At 42.3% G+C, this 15,788-nt stretch overlaps 1 protein-coding gene across 2 annotated transcripts in view; it reads right to left on the minus strand.

The window, feature by feature from the left end:
• LOC138799259 (sideroflexin-3-like) overlaps positions 1–4,332 on the minus strand; it is a 29,856-nt gene extending 25,524 nt beyond the window's left edge. Inside the window, exons 1-2 of one of the 2 annotated variants that reach the window (XM_069980187.1) lie at positions 4,231–4,290; positions 1,658–1,757 (exon numbers count right to left, since the gene is read on the minus strand). The gene's annotated coding sequence lies outside the window, so the exon portion shown is untranslated. Of the gene's footprint in view, positions 1–1,657; positions 1,758–4,230 lie in introns of both variants that reach the window. The other variant, XM_069980186.1, reaches the window with a different exon arrangement.
• Between the last annotated feature and the right edge of the window lie 11,456 nt (positions 4,333–15,788).

A 15,788-nucleotide genomic window follows, 5' to 3' on the forward strand; every position in this document is an offset into this window, starting at 1 on the left:
ATATATATATATATATATATATATATATATATATATATGTCTGTGTGTGTTTGTATGTGTGTGTGTGTGTGTGTGTGTGTATGTGTGTGTGCGCAGACCTGTATGGTAATATGTAAATAAGGCTCATATGCCCAGGGGGTGTTCCCTAGCATAGCAAGAGCCCAGGTTTAGGCAGCCTTTCTCCCCCTATTCACCAGCGAGGGTAATCATATTCCTGGGCTCTTACCATGCTGGGGAACACCCCCTTTGCCCTGGCACTTGAGCCTAATTTACATATTAACAAATAGGCTGCTGGTAGATTTACTTTAAAGTGAACCAAAGATTGTGCTGATATGGTTCCCTGCAGCACAGTATGTCTCTGCTGTGCAGCTCCTCGAAGCTACCAGCCGCATCTGCAATCATCCCTGCACCGCGTGCTGACAGGCATAGAGTTGTGACTAGTCACGTGCGGCTCCCTGCCCAGATTACTAGTTGCCGCCCCTCTCACATCCTTGCGCAGAATAAAAATACTTTTCCCAGATGTGAAGTGACTGCTGCATATGTGACTGGTAGCTTCGGGAGCTGCACAGCAGAGCTATACCGTGCTGATTGGTTCCCTTTAAGGCCATAGTTGAATGCTTATCTCTTCACCTCTTTCCCTCCTCTCTACAATGTCTAACAAGGGATCCCTATTCTTGCACTATATGGTGGTCCCAGAGATTAAACCCCCACCAATCAGATCCTGCAACTATGCCATAAAAGCCTCATGGGAATACCCCTACACTCCTGTTTTATGCCTAGATAGGGTCTGAGAGAATGGTGCATAAAACAGGGTTTCAGAGAACATTAAAAAAAGGCAATATTGGCAATTTAAGTTAATGGGAAGTTCTAAGAAAATAAAGTTTTATTACTTGGGCGCGCAGCAGGAAGAGGCGGGCAGGTAGTCATCTGGACCAGTAACGGGCCTCTCTGCCTGTCAATCATCTCCTCCGAGCACACTGATAGGCAGAGAGCGATGACTACATACGGGTAGGGAACCACTCAAATTACTCCCTGCCCACCTCTGCCTCCCGGGCGGTATAAAGCTTCTGCTGCAGGCGTGGCCGGTATGTGCCGCGGGCTGCTGAGGAGCTTTATACAGCTCTCCAGGGAACCATATCAGCCCAAATGAGCTGATTGGTTCCCTGTAGGTTTAACTCATATACCCCCATAGTGCCCCCTATGACAGTGCCAGTGAACTGTTAATGCTTACCTCTCCCTGCTACCTCTCTGCATGCAACTCCTCACATCTCCTTATATCTCAAAAACACAACATTCTTTTAATCAGTAGGATGCAGCGACCCTACACAGCCATGTCCTTCAGGCCACAAAGCAGCATGTCCGGGGGCTGCACTGAGTGGCTTTCTGGTGCCCCCAGGTTGTGCAGCCCTGCTTTAAGCAACATAACTATAAAACTACTTTAGTCGCTAGATCCTACATAAAATTTGTAATTCGACCATGGGCCATTTCTGTTCCCTCTGCACCCCCTCCATTCACTTATACATTGCCTTTAGAACGCATACATTGCGTGCTATAAAGAGCTGAATCTGTGAGACTCCTACAGTAAAAATTCATCATTTTTTCCAGAACTCATTTTCTGCCAGTCCCACCCTCTTGGGACAATGCCCAGATATTTTACACTAAAAACTTTCCGTTTTCAAGAGTTATCCGCCAAATAAAGTCAATTGCCTAGGAGCGGCTCTTCTTAACTCTTTCCTTCACTTTCTGCTGTACATGATCTGTAACGGAAAGTGAACAATGGTAAAGCATGTGACCGGTGAGGAATAACGAAGTATATGGCAGTAGTTTCCTTGTAGCTGCTAGTAAGAGCTCGCTGCATTCCAGGCCATCACTGTATGGTCGGTCTCCTTGACAACTGTAGGCGTTATCTGGTTTAACATTATTGGGAAAACCCTTTGTCTGTAACGTATACAAGACATCAAGGGAAAGAAGACAATAATCTTTAGGATATTCTGAAATACAGATTGGAGTACAGTATAGGATATTAATTGTGTTGTGAGGACAATAGAGAGAATCCTATAGACAACAGAGAGTTTCTGTAAAAACTTGGTCATGGAGAACTTGTTTTTTTCCCTCAGATTATATGACTAAGCAGCGGTGCCAGGACCCCACCCAAACGGCCAGACTGCGAGTGCTGACTACAGGCAAAGGGTTTCTGCTTATAAATATTCTGTGTATATTTGTATATATTATAGATATGCAATGCAGACACATGTATGCACAAACACATCTACACACATACATGCACACACACATCTGCACACATGTATGCACAAACACATCTACACACATACATGCACACACACATCTGCACACATATATGCATGAACACATCTACACACAAACAAATCTACACACATGTACACACATGTAGACACAAATACATCTACACACATTGTATGCACAAACACATGTACACACAAACACAACTACCCATATGTAGACACAAACGCATCTACACACATGTATGTACAAACACATCTACACACATGTACACACAAACACATCTACACACATGTACACACAAACACAACTACACACATGTATGAACAAACACATCTACACACATACATGCACAAACACATGTACTGTACGTGCAAACACATCTACACACACGTACGCACAAACACATCTGCACACATGTACACACAAACACATCTGCACACATGTACACACAAATACATCTACACACATGTACACACAAACACATCTACACACATGTACACACAAACACATCTACACATATGTACACACAAACACATCTACACACATGTTCACACAAACACATCTACACACAAACACATCTACACACATGTTCACACAAACACATCTACACACATGTACACACAAACACATCTACACACATGTACACACAAAAACATCTACACACATGTATGCACAAACACATACACACACTACTTTGAAAAGTGAAAAAGCTAATTGCAGGAATGAATATATAACCTAGGACCTAAAACCTAACACTAATTTATATAGCGTGATATAAAATGATAATATCTAGAGGATGGCAGGCACCCAACATAATCATGGCGCCAAGTCTATTGTCACCTGTGGCCTCGGGGTACCTCTCAGTGTACCAGATGATGTGCGTGGATATTTACAGAATGTGCCACTGTGAGTATCCTAAATCTAAACATACCTGACCCAAATGTATCCTAAAGCCCCAATAGAAACATCCCAAATATATCCTTTTCCATAGCATATCCTATTTCTAGCGTGACCTACTATCAAAAAGAAAGTGACCCCAAACTTTGACCCTAAAACCTTAAACCTGTTTTTACTGCAGATACCACATATAATTTACTCTCTAATAGCAATCTGTCACCTAGAGCATGGGGTGTTGCAGGATATCTCTCTCTAGAGAATGCCGTATATCATTTTTCATGTAACAGCGGTAGTCTTATGGAAAGGTTAGTCAAGGATAGATGGATAGATAGATAGATAGATAGATAGATAGATAGATAGATAGATAGATAGATAGAAGATAGATAGATAGATAGATAGATAGATAGATAGATAGATAGGAGATAGATAGATAGATAGATAGATAGATAGATAGATAGGAGATAGATAGATAGATAGATAGATAGATAGATAGATAGATAGATAGATAGGAGATAGATAGATAGATAGATAGATAGATAGATAGATAGGAGATAGATAGATAGATAGATAGAGAGATAGATAGGAGATAGATAGATAGATAGATAGATAGATAGATAGATAGATAGATAGGAGATAGATAGATAGATAGATAGATAGGAGATAGATAGATAGATAGATAGATAGATAGATAGATAGATACTGTTGATCATTCACGTCTCTATACACAGATGGCAGCCCTCCTTATGAATGCTGTGAGGCAGCTAAACTACCCAGCCTAATCCCCCTGCCCAGAACCCCCCCAGGAATTACCGTGCTCTAGGAAAGAATGGATCAGAGGGTTGGTTTACCAAAAATAACACAATTAGTCGCTTTAATCACTAGCTCACTCCATTGCCGCTGGATCCTCTATGTGCTGCTATACCCTATATCCTCTACTATGTAACCCTTTCAGAGCAAGCTAGTCAGATACAAGGTTGCCTTTAAGCACCGATACAGCTTACAGCAATATTTCTACAAAATATCAACTACCAATACCCAAAAGCAGCATAGAATGGTATATATACTTACGCTTGTCTACGTCCTTGCTCAGAAGTCAAATGCTATACAGCATCCAGTGATATCAGTGACCTCTCAATGACATCATATGCTTGTACTGTACAAGGGAGGGGAGCACAACCTAGCCTGCCATGCCTCCCTAGGCTGCTGACAGCCAATGCATTAATAATACAGCACAGATAAACACAAGGGCGGCCTGTGACTGGCTCCGCACCTTCTGCTGTCAGTGGAAACCACACAAGGCTGAGGGGGAGTGGAGAGGAATACACATGGGTTGGCTGCCTAAGAATAACAGCTTCACATAACTGGTTCGCATGGAGAAAGGGAGCTGGCTGAGGCCAGTTGCTGCCTGCTATCATACCATCTCAAGTATACCAGATCATGCACAACATACAAGAACTGCAAAACATAGCGAAACAAAAAAGAAGTTTACATGTAGTAGAGCTGAGTATGTGTGACATAGCAGAGCTGAATTTGTAGTATGTGTTAGATGTAGTAACAATACTGTATATAGAGTAGTCATAATGAAGATCCTGATTATCCAGCCCTTTCTCAGTAAAAGCCTTTACACAGTGAAACTACTGGCCAAACCGGCTAATGGTGGTCCTGTATCTGCCTGTGTTTCCACATCTGCATTCAGATGTGGAATAGCTGTGCAATGTTCCTGAAAATCGTGGCTATTGGTTATTATTAGGGTTTCGGCCACATTTGGATTGTATTCCTAATGCAAATTTGGAATTAGAGCTTAAAAGATTTGGAGCGTATTCCTAATGTAAATCTGTAATTAGAGTCTAAAGATCGAGCGATCAGCCGCCATAGTAAGAATTGATAATCTGTCAACTGAATACCCAGATTAGCCCTTATGGTCATTATTGGTTGGTCACATATCTCCCCAGGAGATTTGCAACCAGTTATGTACCTCCTAGATCAGTCATGTCAAACTCTGGCCGTGGGCCAAATCTGGCCAGTGGTGCCATTTTTCTTGGCCCGCCATGCTTTTCCATTGCTGTGTTAAATCTGGCCCCCTGACGTTGCAGCACATAATTACATGGGTGGTCCAGACAGCCGCTCAGACCGCCCATATTATAATCTCATAGGCCACAGGCTACTATATAAGAGACTATTTTAGGGACTGGATTCTATATAAGACACTATTGGGGAGGGCTGGCTACTATAGGAGACTATTGGGGAGGGCTGGCTACTTTATAAGACTAATTGAGAGGGCTGGCTACTATATAAGAGACTATTTTAGTGATTGGCTTCCACATAAGAGACTATTGGGGAGGGCTGGCTATTATATAAGAGACTATTTTAGGGACTGGCTTCTACATAAGAGACTATTGGAAGGTTTGACTACTATATAAGAGACTATTTGGAGGGATGGCTACTATATAAGACACTATTTGGAGGGCTGGCTACTATATAAGACACTATTGGGGAGGGCTGGCTACTATATAAGAGACAATTGGGAGGGCTGGCTACTATATAAGACACTATTGGGGAGGGCTGGCTACTATATAAGAGACTATTGGGAGGGCTAGCTACTATATTGGGCACTTAGGAGGGCTGGCTACTATTTAAGACACTATTGCCCGGGGGCTACTATATAAGACACTATTGGGGGCTGGCTACTATATGGGACGCTATCGGGGGCTGGCTACTATATTGGGCACTATTAGGTGTACTGGCTACTATATGGGTCACTATTGGGAGGGCTGGCTACTATGTGGGGCTCTAGTAGTAAGCCTGGCTAGTATGTGGGGCACAATTATGGGAATACCTACTGCTTGAGGGATATAATGGGTAACAACCATGTGGGGACAATTACTTTAGGATAGGCAGTGCCAGGAACGCCGCACGTTGCTCTCACAGAGCCAGAATCGCTGCATGCAATTTTCCTTATATATTAAGTTTGTCCAATTTTTTTATTTTGGCCCACTGTGTATTTGAGTTTGACACCCCTGTCCTAGATCAACGCTTGTATTGGGCATTGGTGTGTCTGTGTAAAACAACTATTACATGGTTGATATCCCCTTGGGATCAGTCAACAAACAAGCAAATAGTGATTTGTTGGCTGATTGCTTTATTTTGCCCTGCTTAAAAATCTTTGTACATTGGCTGCACATATCCCTGTTGTATAGGCGATGTTTAGTCGATGAATGATGGATGACGAGTAGAGATGAGTGCTACTTGAGCATGAACGAGTCCTTCCAAACTTGAGCGTGCGGTATTTGATTACTAGTGGCTGAAAAAGTTGGATGTAGCCCTAGGGAGTCCTGGAAGACATGGATACAGCCTATGGCCTATGGCTGTATTAAAGGGAACCTGTCACCCCCCGTACCGGGGTGACAGGTTCCCGACCCCCCGTTAGAGACCCCTATACTTACCTCATCCCGCCGGGTCCCGCTTCTGGATTCGGTCGGGTCCCGGAGATCTCAGCCGCTGCAGCCCGGCGCGCGCGCTGAGAGATGAGTCCAACACCCATAGAGAATGACAGGAGAGTCCAGCGCTCCGTCATTCTCTATGAGCGTTGGCCTCATCTGTCAGCGCGCGCGCCGGGCTGCAGCGGCTGAGATCTCCGGGACCCGACCGAACCCAGAAGCGGGACTCGGCGGGATGAGGTAAGTATAGGGGTCTCTAACGGGGGGTCGGGAACCTGTCACCCCGGTACGGGGGGTGACAGGTTCCCTTTAAGGTTTTCCAAGCAACCTTGGGGCTGCATCCAACTTCTTCAGCCACCGCTAATCAAATGCTGCACGCTCAGGTTTGGTAATCTTCTCTTGCTCTTGAATCACAAGCCACATCTTTGCTCTTTTAGCTGTAGTAAGAGCTTTAAGCCCCCCCCAGCCTTATAATTTTTTTAAATCGACCCCACCCTTGTAAAAAAAAAAAAAGGGCCCATATACAGTTATTGCACATGTCATACACTCGTTTTTATCTAAAAACTGTTCAGTCACTACATGGGCACTGGTATTGTTCCATCACTGTATTAGAGTAATATTCTATCACTGCCTGGTGGTATTACTCAGTTTCTGTATGGGGTATTCCATAGTCATATTCCTTAGTCATGGCATGTAGATCTTACTTATACACTGTAGTGTGGTATTATTTAGTAACGGTATGATGGTATTATTCAATCAGTGTATGGCGGTAATATTCAGTCACTATATGGTGATATTATTCTGTGACTGTATTGTGTCACTGTATAGCTGTATTATTTATTCAGTGTATGGCCATGTTAATCAGTCATTGTACGGTTGTATTAGTCAGCCACTGTATGGTTGTATTCGTCAGTCAGTGTATGGTGGTATTATTCATTCAGTGTATGGTGGTATTATTTTGTGAGTGTATTAGTGCCAGTGTGGTGCCGCCTTACGATGGTCGACCAGTCACTTGTTAGGTGGTAACGAGTGACACCACTGCTGTGGTGATTGGTTGAGATATACACTCACTTATTAGGTACACCTGTCCAACTGCACGTTACCACTTCATTTCTAATCAGCCAATCACATGGCGGCATTTAGGCATTGCGGCATTTAGGCATTTAGACATGTGGTCAAGACAATCTCCTGCAGTTCAAACCGAGCATCAGTATGGGGAAGAAAGGTGATTTGAGTGCCTTTGAACGTGGCATGGTTGTTGGTGCCAGAAGGGCTGGTCCGAGTATTTCAGAAACTGCTGATCTACTGGGATTTTCATGCACAACCATCTCTAGAGTTTACAGAGAATGGTCCAAAAAAGAAAAAACATCCAGTGAGCGGAAGTTCTGTGAGCGGAAATGCCTTGTTGATGCCAGAGGTCAGAGGAGAATGGGCAGACTGGTTCGAGCTGATAGAAAGGCAACAGTGACTCAAATAGCCAACTGTTACAACCAAGGTAGGCAGAAGAGCATCTCTGAACGCACAGTACATCGAACTTTGAGGCAGATGGGCTACAGCAGCAGAAGACCACCCGTTACTAGCATGGTGTACCTAATAAAGTGGCCGGTGAGTGTAGCTCAGCCAGATGGTAAAGTGTTGTGACGCCAGTGCCAGGTGGGCACACAGGTATGGAGGCACATCTGCTTTTAGTTTATAGTGGCGAGCTATACCCTTTCCCCTGTGGTCGGTGACCTGCCGAGCTGTGAGGGGGTCCCTTGGGTACTTATCAGGGTGGTCCGGAGTGGAGTTGTGATCCACCCGGACTATAGGTGTGACGTGAGAGTCCCAACCCAGGCTAGAAGTGTGCTCTGCCAGAATTTCAGAAGAAGAAGAAGTAGAATACTTAAGACTTGAAAGTAGACGTTTACTTGTGCCTGTGTTTTGACCTTTGTCAGGTGACCTCGTTACCTGGGTTGAGCAGAGTAGTAAAGATTTCCTGGTTACACCCGCGCTGCAAGATAGAGTACATAGACTTCTAGCAACTTTGCTCTATCCGGATCAGTTCCTCAGTTATAGGATAACGTCCTGCACCTTAAGACTTGTTCTCAGTGTGGGTTGGGGTTTCTCTGACTTATTCTCTCCCTTGAGTAGTTTAACCTATAGTGTGTGGAAGTGTTGCTTTTAAGAAAATGGTGTCTGAATCTCTCATGTGCGTCTGCTCTACACAGGAACCTTACTAGTTCTAGAGTGGGGACCTGGCAAAGCCAGGGCCCAGTTGGACCACGACAGGAAACAACTTGTTCTGCGTCCTCTCTGTTCAACGACCAGGCTAAAACTACCTAGTATGGGTGTATACTTCCTCTCCCCATGTGACAACTTTCTACAGGTGGTGTAATATCCCCTGTGAGTGGTGGAGAAGAAAGCATAGAAAAGAAAGGAGTTTAGGGATAGGTAGAGAAGAAGGGAAGGTCCTTATTGGTGTACAGATCACAATAAACAATAGCCATTTGGTTACCTGCATCTGTGCAAAACATAAGTACACTTACATACCATAATGACATCTTGTGGCACAACTTAGGTACAACTTCATCACCACGTTACTTGAAGTACAGACTTTTGCGAAGGGTGTAACATACTGGTAACACCTGTGGTGGGACACCACATTAGTATGGCATGATTATTCAGTCACTGTATGGAGGTATTAGTGATTGTAAGATAATAATATTTATTCCTTTTATGGAGTTATTATTGAGTCAGTGTATGGGGGTATTATTCTGTCACCTATGGCGGCATTATTCAGCTGTGAAACGTAAATCCTCCAGGTTACAATAAACAATGACAAAACCAATATCAAAAACTTGCAGTCTTCTAACTTCACACAGTCAGGGGTGGTCTTTAATTTTAAGTACGCCTCCTTCAATTCTAAGTAATCTTTAATAAGGTCAGCTGTGCAGTAATATCCTCACTGGGACATAGAACATTCAGCAGGATCACAACAAAAACATATCTACAGTCGGTGTACGGTAAGAGCACACTATAAGGTAAGAGAACTGTGCCAGTTTGCCACATACAGCTCATATACTGTGCATTTCCTCAAACATAGACTGTAAATGATTGTCTTCTTAATATCTCTGTCTGATTGAAAGGGATTAATACTATGTAAATCTCAGGTAATGTAATTATGGTAAATAGGTCTTACTAGAAAGTAGACAATTGGATTGTAGTCACTTGTTACAGCACGATTAGGGGTAAGTTTACATGTGACAGATTTATTGCAGTGTGTGAGGAATTTCTGGGACTGTCCCATTTAGGTGTATGGAATTGAACATACCCTTATTATTTGCATTATTTTTTACATTTGCACTAGGTTGTAAATGTATATTACAGACAGCAGGATGCTGACACAATATGCATACATTTATGCAAATATAATTACAACTATACAGCCAATACGCCACTATAGTGGCCTGGATCGGAGATATCTCTGATCCCAGACTTTGACATCTTTGAAGTTGTGGTCAGTGGCAGCTGCAACATATAAGTGGTTAAACAGAGGGAGGAAAGTACAAGCAACCTAACTCAGATATAGGCTAGGTTCACACTATGTAAAAATGATGTCAGTTTTAAATAATGACGGCCGTCATTGCGTAAATAACGTCCGTCCAAATGGCAGATGGCATTTTTACATAGGGTAAACCAAGCCTTATTGATAAGTCTCAGTTTATAAAAGATTGTCTATCCCTAGTGCACAGCTGTTAAGTTAGGGGTTAAGCTGCAGACAGGACCCTTTTGGGCCATTAAAAGGGTTATCTGGGTAACAAAAAAAATATTCTAAATGATCCCCCTTCCCAATATCAACCTATGTCTAATATACATCTATAACCTATCTTGCACTCTTTGGCTATGTTCACACAACGTCAAAAATAAAGAAAAGGCCCCCGATTTCGCTATTTAAAAAAAAACTCTGTTTTTGCCGCGATTTAACTGACTGCAATGGCAATGCATTGAAGTCAATGGGAAGACGGACGTCCAATGCACACAATGTATTGAATAACGGATGTTTTTGCCGCGGACGTCAAAATAATGAACATGATCATTATTTTTAGATGTCTTTTGCAAACAGCGGACGTTTTTTATTAGTTGATCACACACAGTTTTCTTTTGTCACCGTTCTTTCTCCGTTTTAATGGACTTTTTAATAAAGACACACCCAAAGTCCAATTAGTAATCCCAAACTACAATAATGTGCAAACGCCAGTCATTGCACTTAGGGGAGGCCAGACAGCTAAATGACGTCCATTATTTTAGACTTATAACGGACGTCATTTTAAACAGAGCTGAAAAAACGTTGTGTGTCTTTCCCTGTTTTGTTCTCATTCCTGTCCGCTCTGGACATCTAAATTCATCTTCTCTGTGTCCTCTCTGACACCCCTCCCTTTTGTAGACACAGGACATGTCATCTCTTCTCTGGGGGCTGGGTTAGCTGTCTATTGACTTGGTAACCTTCCCTCCTGAGTAAGTAAAGGCACAGATACCCGTTTAAATAATATGTTGTATGATGATGAGTAATATAGTTATTCACAAAGTAAGACTAGAATATAGCTATCATTAAGCATTGATCATTAACCATGTTTTTATCCCAAAAAAAGCAGTTATATGTATAGTGATGAACCCAACTACAGTATCCAATGAGGTCGCTCCATTCCAAGCTCAAGATGCCACCATTAGAGAGACCACTTGTTCTCCGGATTCTCTGTTTTCCAGTATTAGCATCAGCAGCTCTGATAATGAGAGACAGACCTGGCACCATTCTGACAACCCAAGGACTACCATTCTCCTCTCCTTACTCTATCTGGCCCTCCTGACTTTCTTTGGCAGCGCGGTGTTATTGGCAGAGATGCGTCATCACAACCCTCAGACACACAATGTCCAGGGCTTCCTCACTGTGCTTATGCTGACCTCCTCGGCCTGGATGCTGTGGTTTGCATGGACATCTGCTAAAAACAAAAAAATTAAAATGTACCAGGATCACCAGGCTGGAGCCAGCTGGCTAAAAGGTGAGTATTCCGTTATTCTTATCTGTCACGACAATTCATGATGTGATTAAAAATAAATGTTAGGAAGTTCATTTTAGTGAAACATATTCAAATATTGAAATTATTAAATGTGTGTTTAAATAAAAGAATCATTGGTTACCTATAAGATCAATTCTTAATAGATCGGGGTCCTGTACAAGGGGTACCTCTCATGTACAAGGAGTGAGAAATCACATGACCGGGTCACACAAACAATTGCAGTATTGTTCATGGGACCATTAACTATTATTGTTCAGTGGAAAACAGTGAACATATTGAGCAACAATGCAAAATTATGGCTTTTTCCCATTGGTTTTTAATCCATTTAGATCATATGCAGTGACCTTTACCGCACCCCCGGCCGATTGGCACAGGTGTCTATCATGTGTATTTACTGACTGGTGGCATTTATCCTGATTGTATTCCCTGGGTTCCTGATTCTGGTTTTGGCTTCCCGACTTTCCCCTCGACTTCCAATTTTGTACTGCAGCGACCAACTGAAACCTAGCTGACCTTCACTTATTGTGTTTGTTCGTCTTGTCTGCATTTTGTGTTCTCACCTGCTCAGGCTAGGGACTGTTGCCCAGTTATCCGCTTCCACTCAGGGCAGTTGCGGTAAGCAGGCAGGGAGAGCAGTGCGGGTGCCAGTGTGAAGGCCTCACCTGTCTTGTGTCCTTCAGTCCCATACCTGACCTATATAAGAAACTAGCGATATCAAGATGGCCAAGTTGTCTGACTATCCAAAGTATACACAGGGTTTTTCATTTTTATTCTATTGGTAGATCTGTGGGGGGGGAGGGGTCACGATGGACTTCAAAATGCCCCTTACTTCCATTCCACAGGAATTGCTGCTCTGGCGCTTCTTTCACAGCAGCAATGGTTTATTCCCCTTCCCTTGATGAAAACAGCCAAGCAAGCATGGTATATGTATAGTATATGTGTGCAAAACAGGAATTTATTCAAGAGCTTTCTACTGTAAAGTGTGTAGGCAGCTCTAAGATACCTGTGCACACGAATAAAGTAGCTTCCGGAACATTTGGTTCTTTTTAATAGAGAATAAAGGGGTAAGCGACTGCCAGGATTCTCTGGTATTGGTTAATGTCTCAGAGAACAAGAGAATTGGGCAATTGTTCCTAAGATCGCCGGTCCTGCAGATAGCCGGTCCTGCTATCTTTGACCTTTTCTAATGTGTATGGGGGCCTCTAGACTACACCTGGAGTCTAATCTACTTATATGTTTCTATAGGTGGACTGTGTCTTTTTGCTCTGGCGACACTCGTATTAGACTGTTTAACACTTGGGTATTACCACGAACTGCATCAATGTACCTCAGTATTGGTGACTTCATTCCCTATTGTCCAGGCTGTCTTTACAGTGATACAGGTGAGACGTAACAAGGTTTATATTTTATATGTTAAAGTGTTCAAAATTATAAAACTATTTTGTAGATAACCAAAGTAAGGATTACAGTAATATACACATTCAATTCATGTTAAATTAATAATGTACATAATAAAGAATAATTATAATCATAGAAGAAACATCGAAGATTGAATTGCATTACAACAGAAAACATAGATAGATTAGTAGATAGATGGATAGATAGATAGATAGATAGACAATAGACAGACAGATAGATAAATGATAGATAGATAGATAGATAGATAGATAGATAGATAGATAGATAGATAGATGGATGGATGGATAGATGGATGGATGGATGGATGGATGGATGGATAGATAGATAGATAAATGTCCACTCCGAAGTGCACTCTGTTTGAAGCTGGTGTACGGGTGCCAGCAGCTAGAGACCGAATCCACGTCTCTCCATCAATACTCCAAGAATACTGCAGCACAACCAAATAGTGAAAAAATCCAAAAGGTGTTTATTCCATATCAGTAGAAAAATCCATGCAACGTTTCTGTCTCTTCTCGAGACCTTTCTCAAGCATAAGCAAAGTGAGTAATACATCCATTTTATACACACGTGAAATCAAATTCAGTTGATTGTCAATCAGTACAAAAAACATAGTGCAAGTAAGACCGTTCACAATGTAAGGTCCGCTAGGACAAAGTGTACAATATAATACAATGGCAGGTGCCTTAATATATATGTTTTACACAAAATCATAGTGCATAAGTGATATATTTAAAATAGTAAATAGTATGCTGGGCGGAGTCAGCCACCACTCTCCACTGCTATTGGTTCTTCAATCACGTGCCTTCATCTCAGGACGTCATCTCCCTGGTGTATAGCAGCCTCTCCATACAGGTGTGTGCAGACTCTCACTCTGCCCATCCCTGTGGGTGGACACTTGGGAGGACCTACGGGGGCTCGTCTCTGTAGCTCCAATCACAGTAAGTAAATATGTCGTCATATGATCAAAATGAAATATAGTTGAACAACTGCGATAATCATCAAGGAGCAGGGGCCATATTATGTACGAACTGTAAAGCAAGAAAGGACTATCGCTACTCGGAACTCCATCCTTCTAACTTCGGGTTATCCGGCCTGACGCTACTAGCCCTGTGTTCACACACAGCGCTAAAGCGAAAGTGTACCTGGGTATCTCAACCCCACTGCACGCAGTGTGGGAGATATCCATACCTGCCCAAACCCATATGTAAGTTGTGGAAAGTCCTATTGTTACATGTTCAATGCACTAACCCCATTGTTGGAATTAACCCCATCCTGATGTTCCTGGTTAGCAGTGGGTTGTGGTGGACTCCTCACGCTCAGTCTTGATCATTCTAAAAAAACAACAAAGAGAAAGAATGTAATTACTCAAATAATATCAAAGTGCAAGACCATCATGTTGGGGTGAGCACAGGACAAACCTATACCCAACATTCACTTATACATATGAGTATTAATTTTAAACTCCACATTTAGACCCTTCGGTTGCAGAGTATCTAACCGAAAAATCCATAACAGTTCCCTTTTCTTCAGCGCTGTCACTCGGTCACCTCCCCTAGGTAAAGGGGGAATGTGATCTATAATCATAAATTTTAAATCCCTCTCGCTGTGTTTTTTTTCTTTGAAATGTTTTGAGACAGGGAGATCCTCCCTATTCTGTCTAATGGAATATCGGTGCTGATTAAGTCTGGTACGCATCTCACAAGTGGTCTCTCCTACGTAAAGTAACTGGCATGGGCACCAGAGTACATAGATTATCCATTTAGATGTACAAGTGAGATAAAATTTGATGTCATATTTTTTGTTTGTATGTGGATGTATAAATTCATTCCCTTTTTGCATGTAGGTACAAGTAATACATTGTCTGCATGGAAATGATCCTTTATTTTTAACCATAAGGAATCCCTGTCCTGTTTTTTCTTTCCTTTGTACATCAGACTTAACCAGCTTATCTCTCAAGTTTCCACTCCTACTATAAGACATAAGTGGTGGGCATTGAAATTCCTCAATCATATGAAAACTGTTTCTCACAATTCCCCAGTGGTGTCTAATGATATTTGTTATTCTAGGGGATAAGTCATTGTAAGAGGAAACAAACGGTATTCTGTTCTTTTTTTCTCTTTTGTGTGTACTGTCAGGCTCATATATTCTATCCCTGTATCTCATCAGTAGATCACTGGGGTATCCCCTCTCCTGGAAGTCCCCGATCATCCCCTGCAGCGCCGACTCCAATCTATCCGGTGAGTCTGTAATTCTTTTAGCTCTAATCATTTGGCTATACGGTAGGCTACGAACCATCTGCCTGGGGTGACAACTGGAAAAATGGAGACACATGTTGGTATCTGTCTCTTTTCTATATAAGTTTGTTCTAAGTGTGTTTTCCTCTAATGTAAGCTTAACATCCAAGAAGTTAATCTCTTTTTTGGACTGTGTCAGTGTGAATTGAATGTTGTTGTCAATGTTGTTCAAAAACATGTGGAATTCTTGAAGTGAATCCTCTCCCCCTGTCCAAAGGAGGAAGACGTCATCAATGAATCTCCACCATCCCAGAACATGTCTGGAATGGTGGGATTCAAAGACGACATCCTCCTCCATCGCGGCTATACAGATATTTGCAAAAGTGGGGGCTACATTAGCCCCCATTGCCACGCCTCTCTTTTGTAAGTATAGTGTGCCCTCAAAAGTAAAGTAGTTGTTTCTCAAAGTCAGTTCCAACAGT

The sequence above is a fragment of the Dendropsophus ebraccatus genome, chromosome 8, assembly GCF_027789765.1.
Source record: "Dendropsophus ebraccatus isolate aDenEbr1 chromosome 8, aDenEbr1.pat, whole genome shotgun sequence".
Classification (NCBI taxonomy): domain Eukaryota; kingdom Metazoa; phylum Chordata; class Amphibia; order Anura; family Hylidae; genus Dendropsophus; species Dendropsophus ebraccatus.